Source organism: Aquarana catesbeiana, linkage group LG02 (genome assembly GCF_042186555.1).
Source record: "Aquarana catesbeiana isolate 2022-GZ linkage group LG02, ASM4218655v1, whole genome shotgun sequence".
NCBI classification, from domain to species: domain Eukaryota; kingdom Metazoa; phylum Chordata; class Amphibia; order Anura; family Ranidae; genus Aquarana; species Aquarana catesbeiana.
This window is the reverse complement of record NC_133325.1, coordinates 520,138,631-520,163,276: the sequence shown is the minus strand read 5'-3', so window position 1 is coordinate 520,163,276 and position 24,646 is coordinate 520,138,631. Positions and strand designations below refer to the sequence as shown.

Here is a 24,646-nt window from a genome sequence, read left to right as displayed (position 1 = left end):
AAACTATGCTTCACATAAAATACATTGAACATTTCAGTGTAACAAGAAGAGTTAGACACACATATACATTGCAAGTTAATCAGTTTACAAAAACTGAAAAATGTACATTTCAGAATTATAAAAGTTTAATTTTTTCCAGGGCAACAGTAATGGGTTAACAACCCTTTCAAGCAATGTTTGGACAGTACTGTACTGCAGGGAAGTAGTATACTGCTCTGGAAATGACAATTAAAAAGGCAATTAACAAAAGGAAGACAGACCAACCATTACAACTAGGGATGCACCGATACCGATATCGGTGCTGATACTTGCCATTTTCAGGGGTATTGGTACTCGTGAAAATTCACCGATACCAGAAACCGATACCGGAAGTGTTGTCAGCTTGGGCAGAGCGCGGTACCTGGATAAGGTTGCGGCCTCTCCACACGGCGGTGAGTGCCGTTTCCCTGATGACAGACGTGTTTTGCTGCACCTGCTACATGGCTGCCCCACATGGCGAGCCTTACACCATGTCCCCTCATGGCGGCCGGTGAGTGCTCTTCTCTATTTCTAACTGTTGCTTGCTTTCTTCATATGTGTCCCACGGCCGGTGATTGCTGTACATACACTGCTTACATCATCATTTGCCCAACATGGTGGCCGGCCTGTGTTATACTTTAGTTAGTTTTGTCCCACATTGCCTCTCTATCAAGCCTAACATGGCAGCCGGCCTGTGTTATACTTAGTTTGTCCCACATTGTCTCTCTCTCTTGCCTAACATAATGTCCCCTGTCCAGCATGGCGGCCGGCCTGTGTTTCTGTGTGTTACGTAACTTAGTGTCCCACATTGTCTCTGTTGCCTAACATGTCCATCATGGCGGCAAATGACTGCTGCTGTTACATAAATCATCATTGTTTCTTGCCTAACATTTTCCTGCATGTGCCTGTGACCATCCTCTGCTTTTTGTATTGTAGAGATACCGACCATTGTACCCAACAGATGGATGTCATAATCCCCGCTGGTTTACTTGGCCATACCAAGATGCTGGATGCAGCATTAACAAACAACAAGCAACAGTGAGAGCAGCTTCATTATTCTAAAATATAGTAAGTGTCATCATGTGTGAAAAAAAAAAAAGAAAATCAGAAAAACAAAACATTTGGGCTCAAAATTTTTTCCCCATTTTCCTCATTTTTTCCCCCATAAGGTGGAGAGTCTTACTTATTTCTGGCTTTAAGTGCAATGCAAACGGATGCCACTGCCAGAAAAATGTCAGCTGTCTGGAAGTTTTTTAAAATTGATGAAACCAAACAACGCATTGCAGACTGCAAACTCTGTTCTGCCAAAATATCCAGAGGAGGTTCAAAAGTTAGTTCTTATAATCCCAGTTATCTCATAAAACACCTCAAAATGAAACACAAGACTGAGCATGGCAAATTTACAGCTGTCACTAGCTCTGGCACTCAGCAGCTGACACTGCAGCAAACCCTTGCCAGACGTGAAAAATTTTCCATGGATAACCCAAGGGCTAAAAAAATTTCTGAAGTAGTTACCCAATTCATCGTTCTTGATGATCAGCCACGATCAATAGTTGACAATGTGGGTTTTTGTCGACTTATGAATCTTTTGGAGCCAAAGTACGAAATTCCCAGCCGCCGTCATGTCACAGATGTCATGTTGCCACAATTACACAACACAGTGAAAAAACACATTACCAACATGCTACAGGAGGACATAAAGGCCATCAGTTTCACCACGGACATTTGGAGCAGTAGTGTGAGTCCCGTGTCTGTAATTAGCTTAATTGCACAGTGGATTGATGCCAATTTCACTCTGCACCAAGTCATGCATCATGCAAAGAAATTTCAAGGCTCTCACACAGGCCAAGCTATAAGAAGCATACTAGAAGAAATGCTTGACACTTGGACGATTCCCAAAAGTTCTGTCCATGTGGTAGTCCGTGATAATGGCAGAAATATTATAAAAGGTGTAAAGATGCTGGTCTTCAGAGTGTTTCATGTGTGGCACATACACTGCAGCTGACTGTCTCAGAGGGGCTTTTATCACAGCGCAGCATTACGGAGGCTGTGGGAGTTGGGCGGAAAATAGTTGGGCACTTTAAACATTCAAACCTGGCATATTCTCAGCTGCATGATATTCAGATCCAGCTTAGTCAACCCATTAAAAGACTTCAACAAGATGTTCAGACTTGCTGGAACAGCACTTTTTACATTATGCAGTCTCTGATAGAGCAAAACGGGCCATTGGAGTATATGTGTCAGAACATAAGCTGCCTGCAACGATCACTGCAAATCAGTGGAATCTCATGGAGAAGATGATCAACATCTTGGCTCCCTTTGAAGAGTTGACTCAGCATGTGAGTTGTTCAGATTCTTTTGCCTCAAAATGTAATTACATAGTTACATAGTTAGTCAGGTTGAAAAAAAGACACAAGTCCATCCAGTTCAACCTTAAAAACAATAAATAAAATAAAAAAATATCGTACAATCCAATATACCCAATTTTATACCCTCAGTCGATCCAGAGGAAGGCAAAAAACCCCAGCAGAGCATGCTCCAATTTGCTACAGCAGGGGAAAAAAATTCCTTCCTGATCCCCCAAGAGGCAATCGGATTTTCCCTGGATCAACTTTACCTATAAATGTTAGTACCCAGTTATATTATGTACATTTAGGAAAGTATCCAGGCCTTTCTTAAAGCAATCCGAGTTGTCCAGAACCACCTCTGGCGGGAGTCTATTCCACATTTTCACAGCTCTTACTGTGAAGAAACCTCTGCGTATTTGGAGATGAAATCTCTTTTCCTCTAGGACGTAAAGAGTGCCCCCGTGTCCTCTGGGTTGACCGTAAAGAGAATAACTCAACACCAAGTTCATTATATGGACCCCTTATATAGTTGAACATGTTAATCATATCCCCCCTTATTCTCCTCTTCTCAAGAGTGAATAAATTCAGTTCCTCTAATCTTTCCTCATAGCCGAGCTCCGCCATGCCTCTTATCAGTTTGGTTCCCTTCTCTGCACCTTTCTCCAGTTCCCCGTTATCCTTTTTGAGAACTGGTGCCCAAAACTGAACTGCATATTCCAGATGAGGTCTTACTAATGATTTGAACAGGGGCAAAATTATCTCTCTCTCTAGAGTCCATACCTCTCTTAATACAAGAAAGGACTTTGCTCCCTTTGGAAACCGCAGCTTGGCATTGCATTATTGAGCTTATGAGCTACCAAAACCCCCAGATCCTTTTCCACCACGGATTCCCCCAGTTGTACTCCCCCTAGCATGTATGATGCATGCATATTCTTAGCCCCCAAGGGCATAACTTTACATTTCTCAACATTAAACCTCATCTGCCACAGTCGCCCAATTAGACAGTGCATTGAGGTCGGCTTGTAAATTGGAGACATCCTGTAAGGACGTTATTCTACTACATAGCTTGGTGTCATCTGCAAAGACAGAAATGTTACTTTCGATCCCAGACCCAATATCATTTATAAAGATATTAAAAAGTAAGGGTCCCAGCACTGAACCTTGGGGTATACCACTGATAAACTTAGACCATTCAGAGTAAGAATCATTAACCACTACTCTCTGAATTTTGTCTTTTAGCCAGTTTTCTATCCATTTACAAACTGATATTTCCAAGCCTGTAGACTTTACCTTACACATGAACCGCGTGTGGGGAACTATGTTGAACGCTTTTGCAAAATCCAAGTATACCACGTTCACAGCCACCCCTCTGTCCAAGATTTTACTTACTTCTTCATAAAAAGAAATCAGGTTTGTCTGACAACTTCTGTCTTTCATGAATCTATGCCGTCTGTTGCTTAAAATGTTTTTTCCCAGCAAGAACTCGTCTATGTGGTCTTTTATTAAACGCTCCAGTATCTTCCCAACTATAGAAGTTAAACAGGTCTATAGTTACTTGGTAAAGACTTTGATCCCTTTTTAAATATAGGCACCACGTTCGCCCTGCGCCAATCCAGTGGTACTATTCCCGTCATTAATGAGTCCCTAAAAATTAGATACAATGGCTTTGAAAACTACAGAGCTCAATTCTTTTAGGATCCGTGGGTGGATGCCATCAGGTCCAGGTGCTTTAGCCACCTTTATTCTGTCTAAATAATTCTGGACCATATCACTTTTGAGCCATTGGGGATCATTCGGGGCTGTGTCACTACCACCCCCATTATGGACATAAGCTCCCCCATGCTCCTTTGTATACACAGAGCAATTCCTGCAGTGACTGTGCTACAGCAATTATTATCTAAAGAAGTGGAGGAGGACCAGGGTGTTAAAAACGATGAAGAACACATTGCTTGGTGCTTTGCAGAAACGATTCTCTGACATGGAGCAAAATCCACTTTACTGCATTGCTACTTTACTCGATCCAAGGTAATCAATTGTTGTTGCTTTGCTTGCATGACGTTGTCTAATGTCTTGTATTTTTCTTCTTCTAGGTAAAAAAGATCGGTTTTTCTCAAATGCAGACGCTGACAGGCAGGCCAAAGAGATGTTCGTGCTGGAAATGCAACAAATATCTTCTGTACAGGTACTACAGGCACAGGCAGCTACACCTGAGGTGCTTGAGAAACCAGCTACCAAAAGGCCTCACACTGAGCAACAGCCAGGTACCGGTGTGACTGTGGACAGTGTTTTTCAAGAAATTGCTTATTCATCTACATTTGAGAACAGTGCTCCCACAGCTGCTACCATACAGCTAGAAGCATATCTTGGAGAGGTCACTGTGCCTCGTTCGGATAAATCTCTCGAGTATTGGGCAGTCAAACTGCAATTTCCCACTCTAGCCCAAATGGCACAAAAATATCTTTCAGCTCCTTGCAGTAGTGTGGAAAGTGAGAGATTGTTCAGTGCAGCATCACACATTCTGACTGACACCAGAAACCAACTTCTAACTGAACATGCAGAGATTCTTCAGTTTCTCAAAAAAGACTTGCCACTTGCGTTTGAATTGGAAAAGTAATCTACCGCCTGTTACTGTCCAACTGTAAGGCATCATGCATAGTTGCATGCTGAAGCTCAAAGCAACTGCACCACCTAGCATTTGAGCGTTTGGTTTTTTTTTTTTGCGTTTCCTCTGCCTGTTAAATCCCCTCCATGTTAGCCTTCAAAAAAAAAAAAAAAAAATGCCTTTTTAACTCCATGCCACAACCTTTTTCCTTAAGTGAAAAAGTGAATCACCTATGGTGTGCACATTGCACACCATAGGTGATTCAACGTGCAATGCATGGGGGACACATAGCCTAATATGGAGCGGCACAGAGTTAACACTACAGGCAAACGAAAGGCTCAAAAACAGGGAGCTGAAATGCCTGTAGGAGCAGCTACTTTGAGCTTTATTGTGCATGTGGCCTTACTGCTGCTAAGACCTTGGCTCCTTGGCCTTGCCATCCTGGAATTACCCTAATTTTGGTCTGTGAAAAATGTTTTTTCATGAGTTTCATAAGAAGTTGAACTAGAAGCTAGCACTTTTTTATTATTTAAAAAAATGTTTACAAAATAATGTTAGTTTTGAGGTACTGATCAGTTGCTCCTCCTCAGGCCTAACATTATTTAACTGTATTGCAGTTGGGTTGGTTGATGTGATGACGTGAACTTGTGATGTTTGTTTTATACGTGGCGTCATCAACAATGATGATATTTAATGTTCTGAGACATTTGAGCTTTTCTTTTTCAAGGCATAATGCCTGTACAATGCAGCTAAAAGCATCTGCTCAAGGAGTTTAAGCTTTTTTCCTGCCTATTAACGCCTCCCCTCCATGTCAGCCCATTGCAACCTAGTTTCAGGAGTTTAGTGGCAGGAAAGTTTACAGGCAGAAAAAAATCCAAAGATTTCCATTTCCAATTTCTTTGGATTTTTTTTTCTGCCTGCTGCCTGTAAGCTGCCCTGCCACTTAACTTCTGAAACCGCATAGTGTTCCTTGGCCAATGGCCATGAATGAACACATAGGCTAACATGGAGGGGAAGAGGTAACAGGTAGAGAAAAAAAAAAAAAGCTCAAAAGAGCTAAAACACCTAGAGAAGCAGCTGCTTTGAGCTATGCATGAGGCCTTACTGCAGCCTACATGCCAACCTAACACACATCCTTCCCATCCTGGAATGTTCTGTCTGTGAAATGTGTTTCTCTTACATATGTAAGTTGAACTGGAAATAAACACGTTGTGTTTTGTTTTTTTGTTTTTGAAATTTTATAAATAATGTCTTGTGAGTTGACTGAGGTACTGTACTGTTCTTGCTTCTCCTCATGCCTAAACATTATGAACTTGCAATGTACATGTTATTGATGACTGACATTTTTTTATATAACATGTTCTGTGCAATTTGTGCTTTAACAGCTTTGTGACCAGCAAATAAACATGTTTTCTTTCATAATCTTTTGACTGCGTTTCAATTCTTCATCTAATTTTTTTTTTAAATGGTCACGTGACCAAAATAAGGTATCGGCGAGTACATGATGTCAAATATCGGTACTCGTACTCTGTGTCAAAAAAGTGGCATTGGTGCATCCCTAATTACAACCATTAAAAGTGTAGGTCTTTCCTTTAGAGAGGTTGCAAAGAAAGCAAAGGTGTCATTGGGTACATTTTGCTAAACCATCAAAAGGCACTTGGAAACTGGGGGAAACTGACAGGAGAAGGTCTGGCAGACCCAAAGCCTCAACAGAAATAGAAGACAAGTTTCTGAGTCAACAGCTTGTGTGACAAGCAGCTTGCAGGATGACAGCTTCAAGCACAGCTCAACAATGGTTGAAGTAGACAAGTCTCAGTATTAGCTATAGAGAAGAGACTTTGAGCTGCAGGTTTGACAGGCCCAGTGGCTGTAAGAAAGCCATTGCTAAAATGGCAAAGGAAAAAAAGGCTTGCCTGGGCCATGAAGCACTGCCAGTGTACTACTGAAGACAAAGAAGGTCTTATGGACCGATGAATCACAATTTGAGATCTTCAGTTCATCACACAGGGTTTTTGTATGCAGTCAAGTAGGTGAAAGGATGGTTCCTCGGTGCGAGACACCAACTGTCAAACCTGGAGGAGAAATTGTCTGGGGCTCTTTTGCTGGATCCAGAGTAGGCAACTTGCAGAGCGAATGGCACCCTAAACTAAAAGTACTGTTGCAGCACCATGCAATATATGGTAAAATATTTATTCTGTCAGGTGTTCATCCTATAGCAAGGCCATGACCCAAAACATACCTCCAGGCTGTGTCAGAACTACCTTAGAAGAAGATACAAGTCAGTAGCTCATGGAATGGCTAGCACAGTTTTTAAACCAAAGTCCCATCTACCTGGTTTGGGATGAAATTGACCAAAGGGTGAAAGCAAAGCAGCCCACAAGTGCAACATATTTGTGGGAACTTTTGCATCAGTGTTGGGAAGATCTTTTCTAATAATATTTGATTTCCATTGTAGAAAGCAAGTCATGCGTGTGTTCGGCTGTTATAGCTGCAAAAGGTAATAAAAGGAGGGGGTTGGGACTTTGAGTGAGATGTGTGTTTGTACAATTGAAAATTATTCCACAATATTACAGAAGTTCATTAATAAATGGCACATCAGACATGGTACATTGCAAATATGATAAGCTAATGTACATAATTAACAACCATTGAAATTGCATTGTTACACATAAGTGAACTTCCTATATAGGATGTAAACGTACAAAAAGACTGCATTTAAAAGTTTGACGTGTTTCGTGGATATAGTTCCTTTTCTTCAGAAGCAAATGCAGATCAACAAAAAATATGAAAGATATTCCAAATTACTTAAATCAATAAAAGATAAGGGGGTAGGAAAAAAAGCCAGACACCCCAAAAATTACTTACATGTCAGCTCTGTAATAGGTCATGAAATGCTGAGAACTGAAAGTTGAGGAAGGCTGGAAAATGTCCCTGTTGGGAGCTGAGGGGAGGTGAATCTGCGGGCAGCCAAGGCGGGCAACACCACACTCAAGGGGAGGAGAGGAGAAATTAAGGGTGTCCATGGGGAAATGACATAGTGGTGCCTGGAAGCAGCTCCAATATCTAAATTAATGAAAATTAAGTGTGATCAATGAGGTGTGACTAGCAAGAGGCATACAGCCTGTGTACTAGTGAGGTCAATGTGAAGAAAAAAAGCGGGGGAAGGCAGAGGAAATTGTGTTTGGAAACCACCAGAAAGCTTGATACCAAAAAAAGAGAAAAGTGCAAATGTCCAGGGATCGCGACAGACCAATCCTGTCCAGAGAATCAGGAAATGCCTAAAGTGACCAAGGAAAAAGAAGGGAAACCAAATAGAAGGAAAAAGGACAAGGACAAAAAGAACCCAAAGGTGAAAGATAGGGTCCCACGTCAAGCGTTTGTCAAGTCCCACAAAACGCGTCAAGCTTTTAAATGCAGTCTTTTTATGCGTTTACATCCTATCCTATAAAGGAAGTTCACTTATGTGTAACAATGGAATTTCAATGGTTGTCTATTATGTACATCAGCTCGTCATATTTGCAATGTGCCATGTCTCATGTGCAATTTATGAATAAACTTCTGTAATATTGTGGAATAATTTTCAGTTGTACAAACACACATTTCACTCAAAGTCCCAACCCCCCTTCTTTTAATTAACAGGGATGGAGGTGTATCATACGCCTCATTTAAAGTCCCAAACCCACCCTCTTTCTATAATATCTGCAAAAGGTGGCTACTTTCAGTCAAAAATTCAGATTACATTTTTTTTTAAAGAAAACAATTCCTTTATGTCCAACTGCTTATGTGCTTTATTTTCAGAGCATGTTGAGACATTAATTGCCTGCCGACCAGCTGCCACAGTTCTACTGCGGCAGAATGGCACGGCTGGGCAAAACGACGTTGCCTTACGTCGCTTCGCCTTTTAGCCACTAGGGGCGCCCGCAGCCACTGTGAATGCCTGGCGCGGGCGCGATGACCACCGGACACCCACAATCTCTTGTGACAGCGCGAGAACCGTGATCTGTGTGTGTAAACACACAAATCCCAGTTCTTTCAGGGGAGAGGAGAGAGATCGTGTGCTCATACCAAGTATGAACACCGATCTCTCTTCCCCTAGTCAGTCCCATCCCCCCTATAGTTAGAACACAACTAGGGAACACAGTTAACCCCTTGATCGCCCCCTAGTGTTAACCCCTTCTCTGCCAGTGACATTTATACCATAATCAGTGCATTTTTATAGCGCTGATCGCTGTATAATTGTCAATGGTCCCAAAAATGTGTCAAAAGTGTCCAATTTGTCTGCCTCAATATTGCAGTCCCGATAAACAAAAACAAAACAAAAAAAAACACGCAGATAGCCGCCATCACTGGTAAAAAAAAATATAATAAAAATGCCATAATCCTAGCCCCTTTTTTGTAGACGCTATAACTTTTGCGCAAACCAATCAATATATGGTTATTGCAATTTATTTTTTACCAAAATATGTAGAAGAATACATATTGGCCTAAACTGAGGAAAAAAAATAGTTTTTTTGAAAAAAAATGTGCGATAATTATAGCAAAAAGTAAGACACTGTTTTTTTCAAAATCGTCACTCTTGTTTATAGCGCAAATATAAAAAAAACGCAGAGGTGATCAAATACCACCAAAAGAAAGCTCTATTTGTGGGAAAAAAAAAAAGGACAATTTTGTTTGGATACAGTGTTGCACGACCATGCGATTGTCAGTTAAAGGGATGCAGTGCTGTATCGCATAAAATGGGATTTTTTTTCTACTCACCGTAAAATCCCTTTCTCTGAGTTAATTGACAGACACGGCACTTCCAGTCTTGACCTTAGGGTTATATCGCCACCTTCAGGAGTAGGACTAGGCAGAAATTAAAGAAAAAAAAAAAAAACACAAGGACAGCACCGCCTAGGGGCGGTCCTCACTGGCAGTAACCCCCCACTCTGCTACAGGCAGCTCAGTTCGTTATAAAGCAGTACAAACACAAACAGGAGGGGTGGGTGCTGTGTCCGTCAATTAACTCAGAGAAAGGGATTTTACGGTGAGTAGAAAAAAAATCCCATTTTCTCTTTTGTTCATTGACGGACACAGCACTTCCAGTCTTGACCTTAGGGGCGTTCCCAAAGCAGTGCCACAACGAGGGGTGGGAACGCTGAAAAATATTTCCAAAAAAACTCCACTGGAAACAAAAAACCCCCCATAAGAGGAGCCAAAACCTCAGACGGCTGCCTGCAAAACTTTGCAGACGAAACACGCATCTGAAGATGCCCCAACATCCACCTTATAAAACTTGGCGCAAGTGTACTGACGACCAGGTAGCCGCCTTACACACTTGAGAAACGGACGCTTGATGCCGGAAGGCCCAGGAAGCACTAACCGCCCCGGTGGAATGCATCGTGACGGGAAAGGGGGGCACCCGCCCCCTGATGGCATAAGCCTGGACAACAATCTGTCTGATCCAACGAGAAATAGTGGCAGAAGAAGCCGCCAGGCCCTTCCTTGGACCAGTCACAGTGACAAACAGCGAATCCAACCTTCGAAAAGGAGCCATAGCCGACAGATAAACACTGAGAGCCTGTAACACATCCAAAGAGTGCAAGGCGATCACCTCGGGGTGAGACGGTCGAGGACACAAGTAAGGAAGCAAATGTCCCAATTTAGATGAAAGGTAGATACCACCTTAGGAAGAAAAGAGGGATGCGGACGCAGCACTGCCTTATCCTTGTGGAGAACCAAATAGGGAGACTTGCATGACAAGGCCGCCAGCTCAGAAACCCGCCGAGCGGACGTAATAGCCACCACAAAGACAACCTTCTGAGAAAGCGCAAGGGGATCTCCCTAATGTTCTCGAACGATGGCTTCTGGAGTACCGAGAGCACCAGGTTCAGATCCCACAGAGGTAGCGGCAGACGTACCGGGGAAGCCACATGACGAACCCCCTGAATAAATGTGCGCACCAACGAGTGAGCAGCCAAAGGCCGCTGAAACAAAAAAAAAAAAAAAAAGATAGCCAGAGCCAATATTTGCCCCTTGATAGTGCTCAAAGCAAGCTTCTGATCAACACCATGCTGCAGAAAACACAAGGATCTTATATACCACCCCACAGCCTCGCACAACGAGATGTAAGCCTTCCAGGTGCGATGATAAATCTTCCGAGAAGAATTAGAATTACCGGAATTCCCTCAGCCTCCACTGTGCGCAGCAGACGAGGAAGGAGTTTGAGGGGAGGGAAGGCATAAATAAGTTGATAATGCCCCCATGGGGCCACTAGCGCGTCTGACGGTCTGCCAAGGGATCCCTTGTTCTGGCCACAAATCTCAGCACCTTCCGATTGAGAGGAGAGGCCAGAAGATCCATGTCCGGTGTGCCCCACTGCAGTCAAATGAGACAAAACACTTCCGGAGGAAGCGACCAATCCCCCTGATCCTGCAACTGACGGCTGAGGTAGTCCGCTTGCCAGTTTTCTATGGCCGGAATGTAAACAGCTGAAAGAGTCGGCACGTGACGCAGAATGCGAGACCACCGGCGCTGCTGCTGAGCTCCTCATCCCCCCCTGGTGATTGACGTAAGCCACTGCAATGGCATTGTCTGACTGGATCCTGACCGGATGACCATGCAGCAGCTGCGACCATGTAGAGAGGCATAACCTGATCGCACGCAACTCCAGAACATTGATCGATAGGCAGGACTCCTCTGGCGTCCAGCGGCCCTGGGCCGAACGAAGACCCAAAACATCCCCCCCAGCCGGTCAGGCTGGCATCTGTCATGATCACCGTCCAATGGAGAGGGAGAAACGACTTCCCGGACCGTAGAGCCAGGGATGGTAGCCACCAAAGGAGCGAAGCCCTGGTTAGATGGCCCACACAGATCTGACAATCCAGAGATGCCGGGGATTTGTCCCATTTGGATAAAATCTCCCTCTGCAAGACCCGAGTGTGAAATTGAGCATACGGAACCGCCTCGGTTCCGCCTCGGTGGATACCATGAGGCCCAGAACTTGCATGCAAAAGCGCAGCGACGACCACTTGCGGGACAGCAGCAATCGCACCGCGGAGTGAAGGGTCTGCAGTTTGATCGACGGAAGAAAAACCCTTCGCCCTTGCAGAGTCCAGAATCAACCCCAAGTACTCCAGGCGTTGGGTCGGGAGCAACACAGACTTCTGAAGATTCAACACTCAGCCGAACTCTTGTAAGGTCTGCATGGTGATCGCCAGATCTTCTCTCAGTTCTGAGGCTGGCACCGCTCTCAGGAAGAGATCGTCCAGGTAGCTCATGATCGCGATCCCCTGCTGTCTCAGCAGCACCAGAACCGGAGCCAGCACCTTGGTGAAGACCCTTGGCACTGACGGCAGGCCAAAGGGAAGTGCCACAAATTGATAGTGCGCACCCCGACCGCAAAGCGCAGGAACCGCTGGTGCCCAACGCAGATGGGGACATGCAAGTATGCGTTCTTGATGTCCAGGAAATCCCCAATGAAGCGCAGCCACCACTGAACGGACAGACTCCATCCTAAACCTCCGTACCCTCACAAAACAATTGATGGCCTTGAGATCCAGGATCGGACGCACCCCTTCCTTCTTCGGAACTACAAACAGATTGGAGTAGAAACCCCGAAACCTTTCAGAAGCTGGTACAGGAACTATCACCCCCCGTAGTAGCAAGTCTTGTACCGCCCCAAACAAAGCCTGCCAATGACGCCAGGCCAAAGGGAAGTGCCACAAATTGATAGTGCGCACCCCGACCGCAAATCGCAGGAACCGCTGGTGCCCGACGCAGATGGGGACATGCAAGTATGCATCCTTGATGTCCAGGAAATCCCCGATGAAGCGCAGCCAACACTGAACGGACAAGACTCCATTCTAAACCTCCGTACCCTCACAAAACAAATTGATGGCCTTGAGATCCAGGATCGGACGAACCCCTTCCTTCTTCGGAACTACGAACAGATTGGAGTAGAAACCCCGAAACCTTTCAGAAGCTGGTACAGGAACTATCACCCCCCGTAGTAGCAAGTCTTGTACCGCCCCAAACAAAGCCTGCCAACGAGACGGGAGAAGATGAAGATTGGAGGGAAAAACCTGTCTGGCGGACAAGAAAGAAACCATCTTATAACCGGACAAAATTAGTTTGCAGACCTACCGGTCGGAAAGAAGAGAAGTCCACCGGTATACAAACCACCGAAGGCGACCCCTACCCGTAAGTCGGGCGGGGGTAAACCTTCATGCAGAAGAGGACTTGCTTGCCTGCAGAACCGGGCGAAAAAGACGCTTGTGAGCAGAAAAAGAGGGGCCCTGCCTACAACAGGTCTCCTTGCCCTTTCTGGACTGTGGGAGAAAAGTACTTTTTTCCCCCCAGTGATGTCCTTAATAAGGTTGTCCAGACAGGCTCCAAATAGCCTCCCACCCTGGAAAGGCAATTCCGCCAAAGCTTTCTTAGATGTCTGGTCCGCAGACCAACACTTGAGCCAAAGTAGCCGGCACAGAACTACGGCCAACACAGAGACCTTTGAAAGCAACGGGGCCGTATCTAGGGCCGCACCACAGACATACTTAAGTCCTTGCACTAACTGGTCTGCCAGCTTCACACAGACTGGGGAAGCTTGCTTATTACACAAACTCACTGTGTAATAACTTGGCGAACTCAGTAAGTGTCTGCGACACCAGAGCCGTGGCTAGCACCGGACGAGGACCCGACACCGCCATCGTAAACATAGACCAAGCAACCACCTCGGCAGGATCGTTGAAAGAAGGGGACCCCTCCACTGGAATGATGGTTGGCTTATTTAACCTGGACACTGGAGGATCAACAACTGGGGGGGAAGCCAATTTCTTCAACAGACTCTCCTCAAAAGGGTAACTCATTGAAAACCGCCTCGGAACTGAAAAGGAGCGCTGCGGGCGTTCCCAATCCTTGTAAATAAACTTATCAAAATAAGACAGGTAAGGAAACCAGCACTTTCTCATGCGGCACAACGGACGCGGAGGATTCCTCCTCACTGTCCGAAAGATCAGGGGCCGCATCATCTGAACCGTCCAGGCAGGGGCCGCCTGCTACGGCGGGGCCCGAGTCCGGATCAGAGTCCTCCCCGGAAGATGGAGGGGGAAGGGGGTGTTTACCCGCCTTACGCCCGCACGCCACTTCAACCTGGGAAATTAATGATTCCAGGACTGCTGACAAAGCATCCAGGGGCACCTCAGACCCAGAGGAGCCAGCTGCCATCACAGGGGTGTCTGGGGGAGAGGCACCTGCTTCAGGTCCCATGCTTACCCCGACACTACCAGGGACAAGCCACGAGGAGATCCGCGCTCTTGCCTGGCTTCAATTGCAGAGTCCAGGGCTAGAGGCCCAGCAGAAACACTCCTCACACGGCTACAAGAAAATGGCCGCCAGCCGCGCTTCCCAAGCTAGAGCACAAGTGCCTGGAAAGCCTGGAGACTACAGGTAAATGGCCGTCGCGGCTCCCGTCCCCCAATTAATGGCGGCTATACACGTGGAGGAAAAATGCCAGCTATCCCCCCCATACCTAGAACGCCCAGAGACCACCCGGTGGGAACCCACCAGGCCAGGTAGATGCCAAACACACCTTCCCTGAGCCCAGCAATTGGCAGCGCAACCGGGGGGAGGGGGGATGAAACCATCTCCCAAAACCGACCACCCCAGGGAGTACCCAGCTGCTCCACTGTGCCCGGACTGGTGGAGCACATACTTACCCCTCCTGCAGGGATTGCGGGTCACACACTACAGACAGATCCACCTCCCGCCTAGACAGAGTGGCTGTCGGACATGGCGACACTGTGACCCAGACTTCAGGTGTCTGGTCATATGTGTCCCTGCGAGACGTCTATCTCACCGGCCGCCCCAGACCAGAATGGGGCTGGTCGCGGCCGACCCAGCGCGGAGCTCAGGTCAGCTATCTATTACTGTTACTTAATGTATATTTACCATTGGTTAATCTTGTCATTAGCGTGGCATTTATTAATATTTTATTTAAAAAGTTACCTTTGATCCATCCTGCTCGGGCGTTCCCATCTTACTTGAGGGCAGGCAAAGACCACAAGCACAAAACTTCCAGGATACAGAGCTGCTGTATTCCCAGCATGCACTGCCCGTTCTCGCGCATGTGCAGTAAGAGCACGTAGCGGCGCAGGAAACTTCACAGGTTGCAATCATAACAGGCGGCGGCAGTGGCCGCCCCGTTGTGATGGCAACGAACGTAAGCTGCGTCACTTCCGGTTTTGAAATACCATGATTCTAGCCCTCGGCGCTACCCACTGACTCCTGGGAAATGATGACACACATCTCCCAGGAGCACTAGCGAGCACAGACGCCAAGGCAAATGACGTCAGGCGACGTGGAGAGGAAGGAAGGAGCAGATTACAAGGGACCACATAACAGGCATGAAAAAGTAAAAAAAAAAAAAAATTTTCCAAATGTCCTTGGTTATGTTTATTGCTGCTGAATAACATAAAGTTCATTTTATGGGTGGAACTCCGCTTTAAGGGTATAGGTTTGAACTTTTGGACATATGACCCTGGTCAATCCCATTTTCAAAGCGTGCAGTAGACTTTATAGATTTTTGCATCCGTGTACAGTACTTAGATCCACAGTAGTTCTGTGCACATGTCTATGTCAACAGGAACAGAGATCAGAGCAGCTGACCCTGAAAGAATTTTACAAGCCTTGTGATATTGTCACAGGTAAGAATAAAAGCTCACGGCAGGAACAAGTTAAAAGAATAAAAAAACTCACTGGATTGTTAGACCTGTGTATCTGCAGATACTGTTAGTATGGAAAAAAATGTGGTAAGATGCTGGCATGAGCCTTTCAGATACAGAGAACATTAACATATGTGCACAAGTTCCAGACTACCTCAGGTACCACGGTAGTACGTACTTCCAAAATGCTTTGGTGTTCTGTGATTATTATGCCAATGTTTACAACCTAAACCCCATGGGAAATACTGTTTTTCAGCAGAAAAACAATTTCAAATAAAGAGGTAGTTACCTGCCATTAGAGAGGATTTTGGACCGTCCCATTACACATAGGTGTAAAGAACCCTCTACGTAGTTTAAGGTTAAACCTCTTTTCTTCTAATTTTAATGAGTGCCCACGAGTCTTGTTAAACTCCCTTCCGCGAAAAAGTTTTAGCCCTGTTGTGGGGTCACCAGTACGGTATTTGTAAATTGAAATCATATCTCCTCTCAAGCGTCTCTTCTCCAGAGAGAATAAGTTCAGTGCTTGCAACCTTTCCTCATAACTAAATTCCTCCAGACCCTTTATTAGCTTAGTTGCCCTTCTTTGTACTCGCTCCATTTCCAGTACATCCTTCCTGAGGACTGGTGCCCAGAACTGGACAGCATACTCTAGGTGCGGCCGGACTAGTGTCTTGTAGAGCGGGAGAATTATCGTTTTATCTCTGGAATTAATTCCCTTTTTAATGCATGCCAATATTCTGTTTGCTTTGTTAGCAGCAGCTTGGCATTGCATGCCATTGCTGAGCCTATCATCTATTAGGACCCCCAGGTCCTTTTCCATCCTAGATTCCCCCAGAGGTTCTCCCCCTAGTGTATAGATTGCATTCATATTTTTGCCACCCAAATGCATTATTTTACATTTTTCTACATTGAACCTCATTTGCCGTGTAGTTGTCAACCCCATTAATTTGTTCAGATCTTTTTGCAAGGTTTCCACATCCTGCGGAAAAGTTATTGCCCTTCTTAGCTTAGTATCGTCCGCAAATACAGAGATTGAACTGTTTACCCCATCTTCCAGGTAGTTTATGAACAAATTAACCACTTCAGCCCTGGACCATTTGGCTGGCCAAAAACCAGAGCACTTTCTGCGATTCGGCACTGCGTCGCTTTCACTGACAATTGCGCGGTCGTGCGACGTGACTTCCAAACAAAACTGACGTCCTTTTTTTCCCACAAATATAGCTTTCTTTTGGTGGTATTTGATCACCTCTGTGGTTTTTATTTTTTGCGCTATAAAACAAAAAAAAAAAAAAAAAAAAAAAAAAAAAAAAGGGAGCGACAATTTTGAAAAAAAAAAAACACATTATTTTTCACTTTTTGCTATAATAAATATCCCCAAAAAATATATTAAACATTTTTTTTCCTCAGTTTAGGCCGATACGTATTCTTCTACATATTTTTGGTAAAAAAAAAAAAATAATAAATAAATCGCAATAAGCGTTTATTGATTGGCTTGCGCAAAAGTTATAGTGTCTACAAAATAGGGGATAGTTTTATGGCATTTTTATTAATTTTTTACTAGTAATGGCAGCGATCAGCAATTTTTTTAATCATGATTGCGACATTATGGCCGACACATCGGACAATTTTGACACATTTTTGGGACCATTCACATTCATAGAGCGATCAGTACGATTCAAAATGCATTGATTATTGTGTAAATGTGACTGGCAGTGAAGGGGTTAACACTAGGTGGCGCTGTAGGGGTTAAGCGTGTCCTAGGGAGTGATTCTAACCAAGGGGGAAGGGCTACGTGTGATATATCACTGATCACCGCTCCCAATTACAGGGAGCGGTGATCAGTGACATTGTCACTAGGCAGAACGGGGAAATGCTTGTTTACATTAGCATTTTCCCGTTCTTCCTCTCCGTGAGACGATCGCGGGTATCCCCGCGGACATACAATCCGCGGGACCCGCGATCCTACTCAGAGCCCACAACGGGTGCGCGTGTCAGCGATGCCACGTCAGCAAATTCAAAGGGACGTACAGGTACGCCCATTTGCGCAGCCGTGCCATTCTGTTGACGTATATCTACATGCAGCGGTCAGGAACCGGTTAAACAGGATTGATCCAGCACAGAACCCTGGGGGACCCCACTACCCACCCCTGACCATTCCAAATACTCCCCATTTATGACCACCCTCTGAAATCACCCTTGGAATGGTACCAGCTGATTGGAGAAAAGCCAGTGTAGCACCAATGTTTAAAAAGGGCCCGAAATACATCCCTGGGAATTGCAGACCAGTTAGCCTAACATCAATAGTATGTAAACTCTTGGAGGGGATGATAAAGGATTATATACAAGATTTTAGTTATGAGAACGGTATCAACCTTTCACCCTATTTTCTGCTCTCTGCTGAGGCTAAGAAAGTATTTGATAGGGTGGACTGGACCTTCTCACAATCAACACTGGAAATGCTGGATCTAGGACCACATATGCATGGGTGGATTTCAGCCATGTATACTAACCCTAAGGCTCATGTTAAAATAAATGTCATACTCTTGACCATTCCCCATTCAAAATAGTATGCAACAGGGGTGCCTGCTGTCCCCACTCCTGTTTGCGCTCACCAGTTGAAGGTTTCCCTTGGTTTCCGCCAAGCAAGCACTTTTTTCAGACTGGGGATGTGAAATGCAACATGAATTTTCAGTTTAACTGTGTTACCTCTACTAACTGACCCACTCAAGTTCTGCTATACCTAAAACACAAGAAACTAGTAAGATATTGACTAGGTGGTATTGGGTACCCACTAAATTGGCATTCTCTGCCCCTCTGTCCCAGACATTTACAGGAGGGACTGTAGTCAATGAGGCAGATTCCTGCATATATAGTAGGGATGCCCCAAAATCCATACTTTTTTGTCCAATGTTCAAACTCAAATCAAAACTATAATTTACATTGACCTGCCTTTTTCTCCACTTCATTTCTTACTTCACATCCCAGCTATTTCTATGAGCAATTATAATCAGTGTACAGTGCATCCGGAAAGTATTCACAGTGCTTCACTTTTTCCACATTTTGTTATGGTAAAACCTTATTCCAAAAAGGATTACATTCTTTTTCTCAAAATTCTACAAACAATACCTCATAATGACAATGTGAAAGAAGTTTGTTTGAAATTTTTGCATGTTTATTAAAAATAAAAAAACGAAAAAAAAAAAACGAAAAAAAATCCCATGTACACAAGTATTCACAGCCTTTGCTCAATACTTTGTGGAAGCACCTTTGGCACCAATTACAGCCTCAAGTTTTTTTGAGTATGATGCTACAAGCTTAGCACACTTAGCATATTTTTGGGCACTTTCTCCCATTACTCTTTGCAGGACCTCTCAAGTTCCATCCAGTTTTCAATACATGTACTCACCCTATGGTCCATGCCAACTGACCTTATTTTGTACAGTTTATGTGGGACTGTGTCAAATGCTTTTGCAAAATTCAGATACGCCACGTCTACGGGCCTTCCTTTATCTAGATGGCAACACCTCCTCGTAGAAGGTTAATAAATTGGTTTGGCAAGAACGATTCTTCATGAATCCACGCTGATTACTGCTAATGATACCGTTCTCATAACTAAAATCTTGTATATAATCCTTTATCATCCCCTCCAAGAGTTTACATACTATTGATGTTAGGCTAACTGGTCTGCAATTCCCAGGGATGTATTTCGGGCCCTTTTTAAACATTGGTGCTACACTGGCTTTTCTCCAATCAGCTGGTACCATTCCAGTCAGACTGTCAGTAAAAATTAGGAACAATGATCTGGCAATTACTTGACTGAGTTCCCCAAGTACTCTCGGGTGCAAGCTACCTGGTCCCGGTTATTTAAATAATGTTAACTTTCTCAAGTCTAATTTTAGTTCTGTCCTCTGTTAACCATGGAGGTGCTTCCTGTGATGTGTCATGAGGATAAACACTGTCGTTTTGGTTACCGAAGCCCCCCAGATTCCCTTGTGAAGACTGAGAAGAATAAATTCAACACCTTCGACATCTCCCCATCCTTTGTAACCAGATGTCCTTCCTCATTCTTTATGGGGCCAATATGGCCTGTCCTCCCTTTTTTTACTGTTTACATACTTAAAGAATTTCTTGAGATTATTTTTGCTCTCCTCCACTATGTGTCTTTCATGTTCTATCTTAGCTGTCCTTATTGCACCCTTACATTTCTTGTTGCATTCTTTATAAAGTCTGAATGCTGAGGATGATCCCTCAACCTTGTATTTTTTGAAGGCCTTCCCCTTTGCTTTTATATGCATTTTTATATTGGAGTTAAGCCATCCAGGACTTTTTGTTCGCTCTTTTAAATTACCCAATGGGATGCATTGGCTAATGCCCTTATTGAATACACTCTTAAAGCAAATCCATCTCTCCCCCGTGTTCTTTGTTCCTAAGATTTTATCCCAATTTATGCCTTCTAGCAAGGCTCGTAGTTTAGGGAAGTTGGCTCTTTTGAATTTCAGTGTCTTTGTATTCCCCTTATGTTTCCTATTTGTGTGATTTATACTGAAGCCAATTGACCTGTGATCGCTGTTACCTAAATTGCCCTGTATATCCACATCCGTGATCAGGTCTGTATTGTTGGTAATCAGTAGATCAGATCCAGTAACGCTTTATTTCTAGTTGGTGCATCTACCATCTGATCCATAAAATTGTCCTGCAGGACATTTAGGAGCTGGCGAGCCTTAGATGAATGCATGGTTCCCTCCGCCCAGTCTATGTCTGGATAATTAAAATCCCCCATTATGATACACAAAAAGCGGAGTTCCAGTCTTTGTGTTTATTAAAGTCAACAGCTATTAAAAAAACTGTAGCGGCTGACTTAATAAACACACTCACCTGTCCCACGATCCAGTGATGTGGCCACCTGAACCCTCGGTTCTCTCCTGCTCTTCTGTCCCCAGTGCTGGCATTACAACTATTGGCACACAGCTGTAACAGCTTGTGGCTTTCACAGCTGGGTACGCACTGCTCATACCGCGCTGCACCTCCTTAATGGTCGGGAAATCCGGTCAGGTCCCCTAGGCGGTCTGATCGGAAGTGGGATGGGAGCGGATACTTGTCAAAACTAGGGGGGGGGGGATGTTTAAAGCGGAACTTCCACCTTTTGTGTGGAGCTCTGCTTTAAAGAACTCCCATATGGTAAAAGCCCAGGTCCAAATGGTTATACAAAAGCATAGTATTTGAAATTTTTGCCACTACTTAAAATTCTATTACCAAAGGAGATCATATTCCTAAAAAGGGCCGTTCTTGTGCATATTACCTTACTGCCAAAAGAGAAAAGACTGTACCTCACCCCAAAACTACCTCCCCATCTCCTTACTTAACACCAACATAAAAGAAGTCTATCCAAAATCTTGGCTAATCGGTTGAAACACTTTCTACCAATGTTATCCATCTTGACAGATGGACTTCATTGTGGGCCGTGAAGCAAGGGACAACTCTATTAAAGCACTACAACTAGTAGTGGGCGCAAACTCACATCAACCTTTCACCCTATTTTCTGCTCTCTGCTGAGGCTAAGAAAGTATTTGATAGGGTGGACTGGACCTTCTCACAATCAACACTGGAAATGCTGGATCTAGGACCACATATGCATGGGTGGATTTCAGCCATGTATACTAACCCCAAGGCTCATGTTAAAATAAATGTCATACTCTTGACCATTCCCCATTCAAAATAGTATGCAACAGGGGTGCCTGCTGTCCCCACTCCTGTTTGCGCTCACCAGTTGAAGGTTTCCCTTGGTTTACGCCAAGCAAGCACTTTTTTCAGACTGGGGATGTGAAATGCAACATGAATTTTCAGTTTAACTGTGTTACCTCTACTAACTGACCCACTCAAGTTCTGCTATACCTAAAACACAAGAAACTAGTAAGATATTGACTAGGTGGTATTGGGTACCCACTAAATTGGCATTCTCTGCCCCAGACATTTACAGGAGGGACTGTAGTCAATGAGGCAGATTCCTGCATATATAGTAGGGATGCCCCAAAATCCATACTTTTTTGTCCAATGTTCAAACTCAAATCAAAACTATAATTTACATTGACCTGCCTTTTTCTCCACTTCATTTCTTACTTCACATCCCAGCTATTTCTATGAGCAATTATAATCAGTGTACAGTGCATCCGGAAAGTATTCACAGTGCTTCACTTTTTCCACATTTTGTTATGGTACAACCTTATTCCAAAAAGGATTACATTCTTTTTCTCAAAATTCTACAAACAATACCTCATAATGACAATGTGAAAGAAGTTTGTTTGAAATCTTTGCATGTTTATTAAAAATAAAAAAACGAAAAAAAAAAACGAAAAAAAATCCCATGTACACAAGTATTCACAGCCTTTGCTCAATACTTTGTGGAAGCACCTTTGGCACCAATTACAGCCTCATGTTTTTTTGAGTATGATGCTACAAGCTTAGCACACTTAGCATATTTTTGGGCACTTTCTCCCATTACTCTTTGCAGGACCTCTCAAGTTCCATCAGGTTGGAAGAGGAGTGTTGGTGCACAGCCATTTTCAGATCTCTCCAGAGATGTTCAAATCGGGTTCAAGTCAGGGCTCTGGCTGGGCCACCCATGGACATTCACAGAGTTGTCCAGCAGCCACTCCTTTGTTATCTTGGCTGCGTGCTTAGGGTCGTTGTCCTGTTCGAAGATGAATCCTTGTCCCAGTCTGAGGTCCAGAGCACACTCTGGAGCAGGTTTTCATCAAGGATGTCTCTGTACATTGCTGCATTCATCCTACCCTCGATTCTGACTAGTCTACCAGTTCCTGCTGCTGAAAAAGATCACCATAGCATGATGATGCCACCACCATACTCCACTGTAGGTGATGAGCGGTGCCTGGTTTTCCTCCAGACATGATCCTTGCCATTCAGGCCAAAGAGTCCTTCAGGTGCCTTTTAGCAAACTGCAGATGGGCTGTCACGTTCCTTTTACTGAGGAGTGGCTTCTGTCTGGTTAATCTACCATACAGGCCTTATTGGTGGCGTGCTGTAGAGATGGTTGTTCTTCTGGAAGGTTCTCCTCTTCCCACAAACGCTGTAGCTCTGTCAGAGTGACCATCGGGTTCTTGGTTACCTCCCTGACTAAGGACCTTCTCCCCTGATCAATCAGTAATTTTGTCGGGTGGCCCGCTCTAGGAAGAGTCCTGGTGGTTCCAAACGTCTTCCATTTAAAGATGATGGAGGCAACTGTGCTCATTAGGACCTTCAATGCCGCAGACATGTTTCTGTACCCTTCCCTGTGTCTCAATAAAATCCTGTCTCTGAGGTCTACAGACAAATCCTTGGACTTCATGGCTTGGTTTGTGCCCTGACATGCACTGTTAACTGTGGGACCTTATATAGAAAGGTGTGTCCCTTTCAAAATCATGTCCAAACAACTGAATTTACCACAGATGGACTACAATCAAGTTGTGGAAAAAATTATGAACCTGAGCTCAATTTTGAGCATCATGGCAAATGGTGTGAATACTTATGTACATGTGATTTTTTTCATTTTTAATACATTTGCAAAGATTTCAAACAAACTTCTTTCACGATATAATTATGTCATTACTGTCCATTTGAGGATGCCCCACAGATGCTCAATAGGGTTTGGGTCTGGAGACATGCTTGGCCAGTCCATCATCTTTACCCTTAGTCTCTTTAGCAAGGCAGTGGTCGTCTTGGAGGTGTGTTTGGGTGTTATGTTGGAAAACTGCCCTGCGGCCCAGTCTCCAAAGGGAGGGGGATCATGCTCCGATTCAGTATGTCACAGTACGTGTTGCCATTTATGGCTCCCTTAATGAACTGTAGCTCCCCAGTGCTGGCAGCACTCATGCAGCCCCAGACCATAACACTCCCACCACCATGCTTGACTGGAGGCAAGACACACTTGTCTTTGTACTCCTCACCTGGTTGCCAGACACGCTTGATACCATCTGAACTAAATAAGTTTATCTTGGTCTCATCAGACCACAGGACAAGGTTCCAGTAAATGTCTTTGTCTGATTGTCTTCAGAAAACTGTTTGCGGGCAAAGACAACCTATGGATATGACGCTAAGCACGTGCACTCAACTTCTTTGGTCAACCATGGCGAGGCTTGTTCTGAGTGGAACCTGTCACTGTATGGTCCTCTTCACCAGGCTGCAGCTCAGTTTCAGGGTCTTGGCAATCTTCTTATAGCCTAGGCCAGTGATGGCAACCCTGGGCACCCCAGATGTTTTGAAACTACATTTCCCATGATGCTCAGCTACACTGCAGAGTGCATGAGCATCATGGGAAATGTAGTTCCAAAACATCTGGGGTGCCAAGATTCCCCATCACTGGCCTAGGCCATCCTTATGTAGAGTAACGAGAGAGAGAGAGAGAGAGAGAGAGAGAGAGAGAGAGAGAGAGAGAGAGAGACAAATTTAACACACCTGAGACCTTGTAACACTAATGAGGCACATGATACCAGGGAGGGAAAATGGCTAATTGGGCCCAATTTGGACATTTTCACTTAGGGGTGTACTCACTTTTGTTGCCAGCAGTTTAGACATTAATGGCTGTGAGTTGAGTTATTTTGAGGGAACAGCAAATTTACACTGTTATACAAGCTGTACACTCACTACTTTACATTGTAGCAAAGTGTCATTTCTTCTGTGTTGTCACATGAAAAGATATAATAAAATATTTATAAAAATGTGAGGGGTGTACACACTTTTGTGAGAAACTGTATATACAAACACATAGGGCCACCAACCTCAATTTTTACATATTCTCCAATATGACAGCCTCTAGAAGTGTGCTCAAAGGTTATACAGCTTATCTGCTTGGGGATGCTGCAATGCTATTGTTTAACCACTTGACCACTGGGCACTTAAACCCCCTTAATAACCAGACCAATTTTCAGCTTTCGGTGCTTTCACATTTTGAATGACAATTACTCAGTCATGCGACACTGCACCTA

General features: G+C 44.3%; 1 protein-coding gene across 5 annotated transcripts in view; it reads right to left on the bottom strand.

Moving 5' to 3' along the window:
• The window catches only part of LEMD1 (LEM domain containing 1), a 430,972-nt gene that overhangs the window by 308,680 nt on the left and 97,646 nt on the right, over nt 1–24,646 (bottom strand). The gene's annotated exons all lie outside the window — the stretch shown is intronic.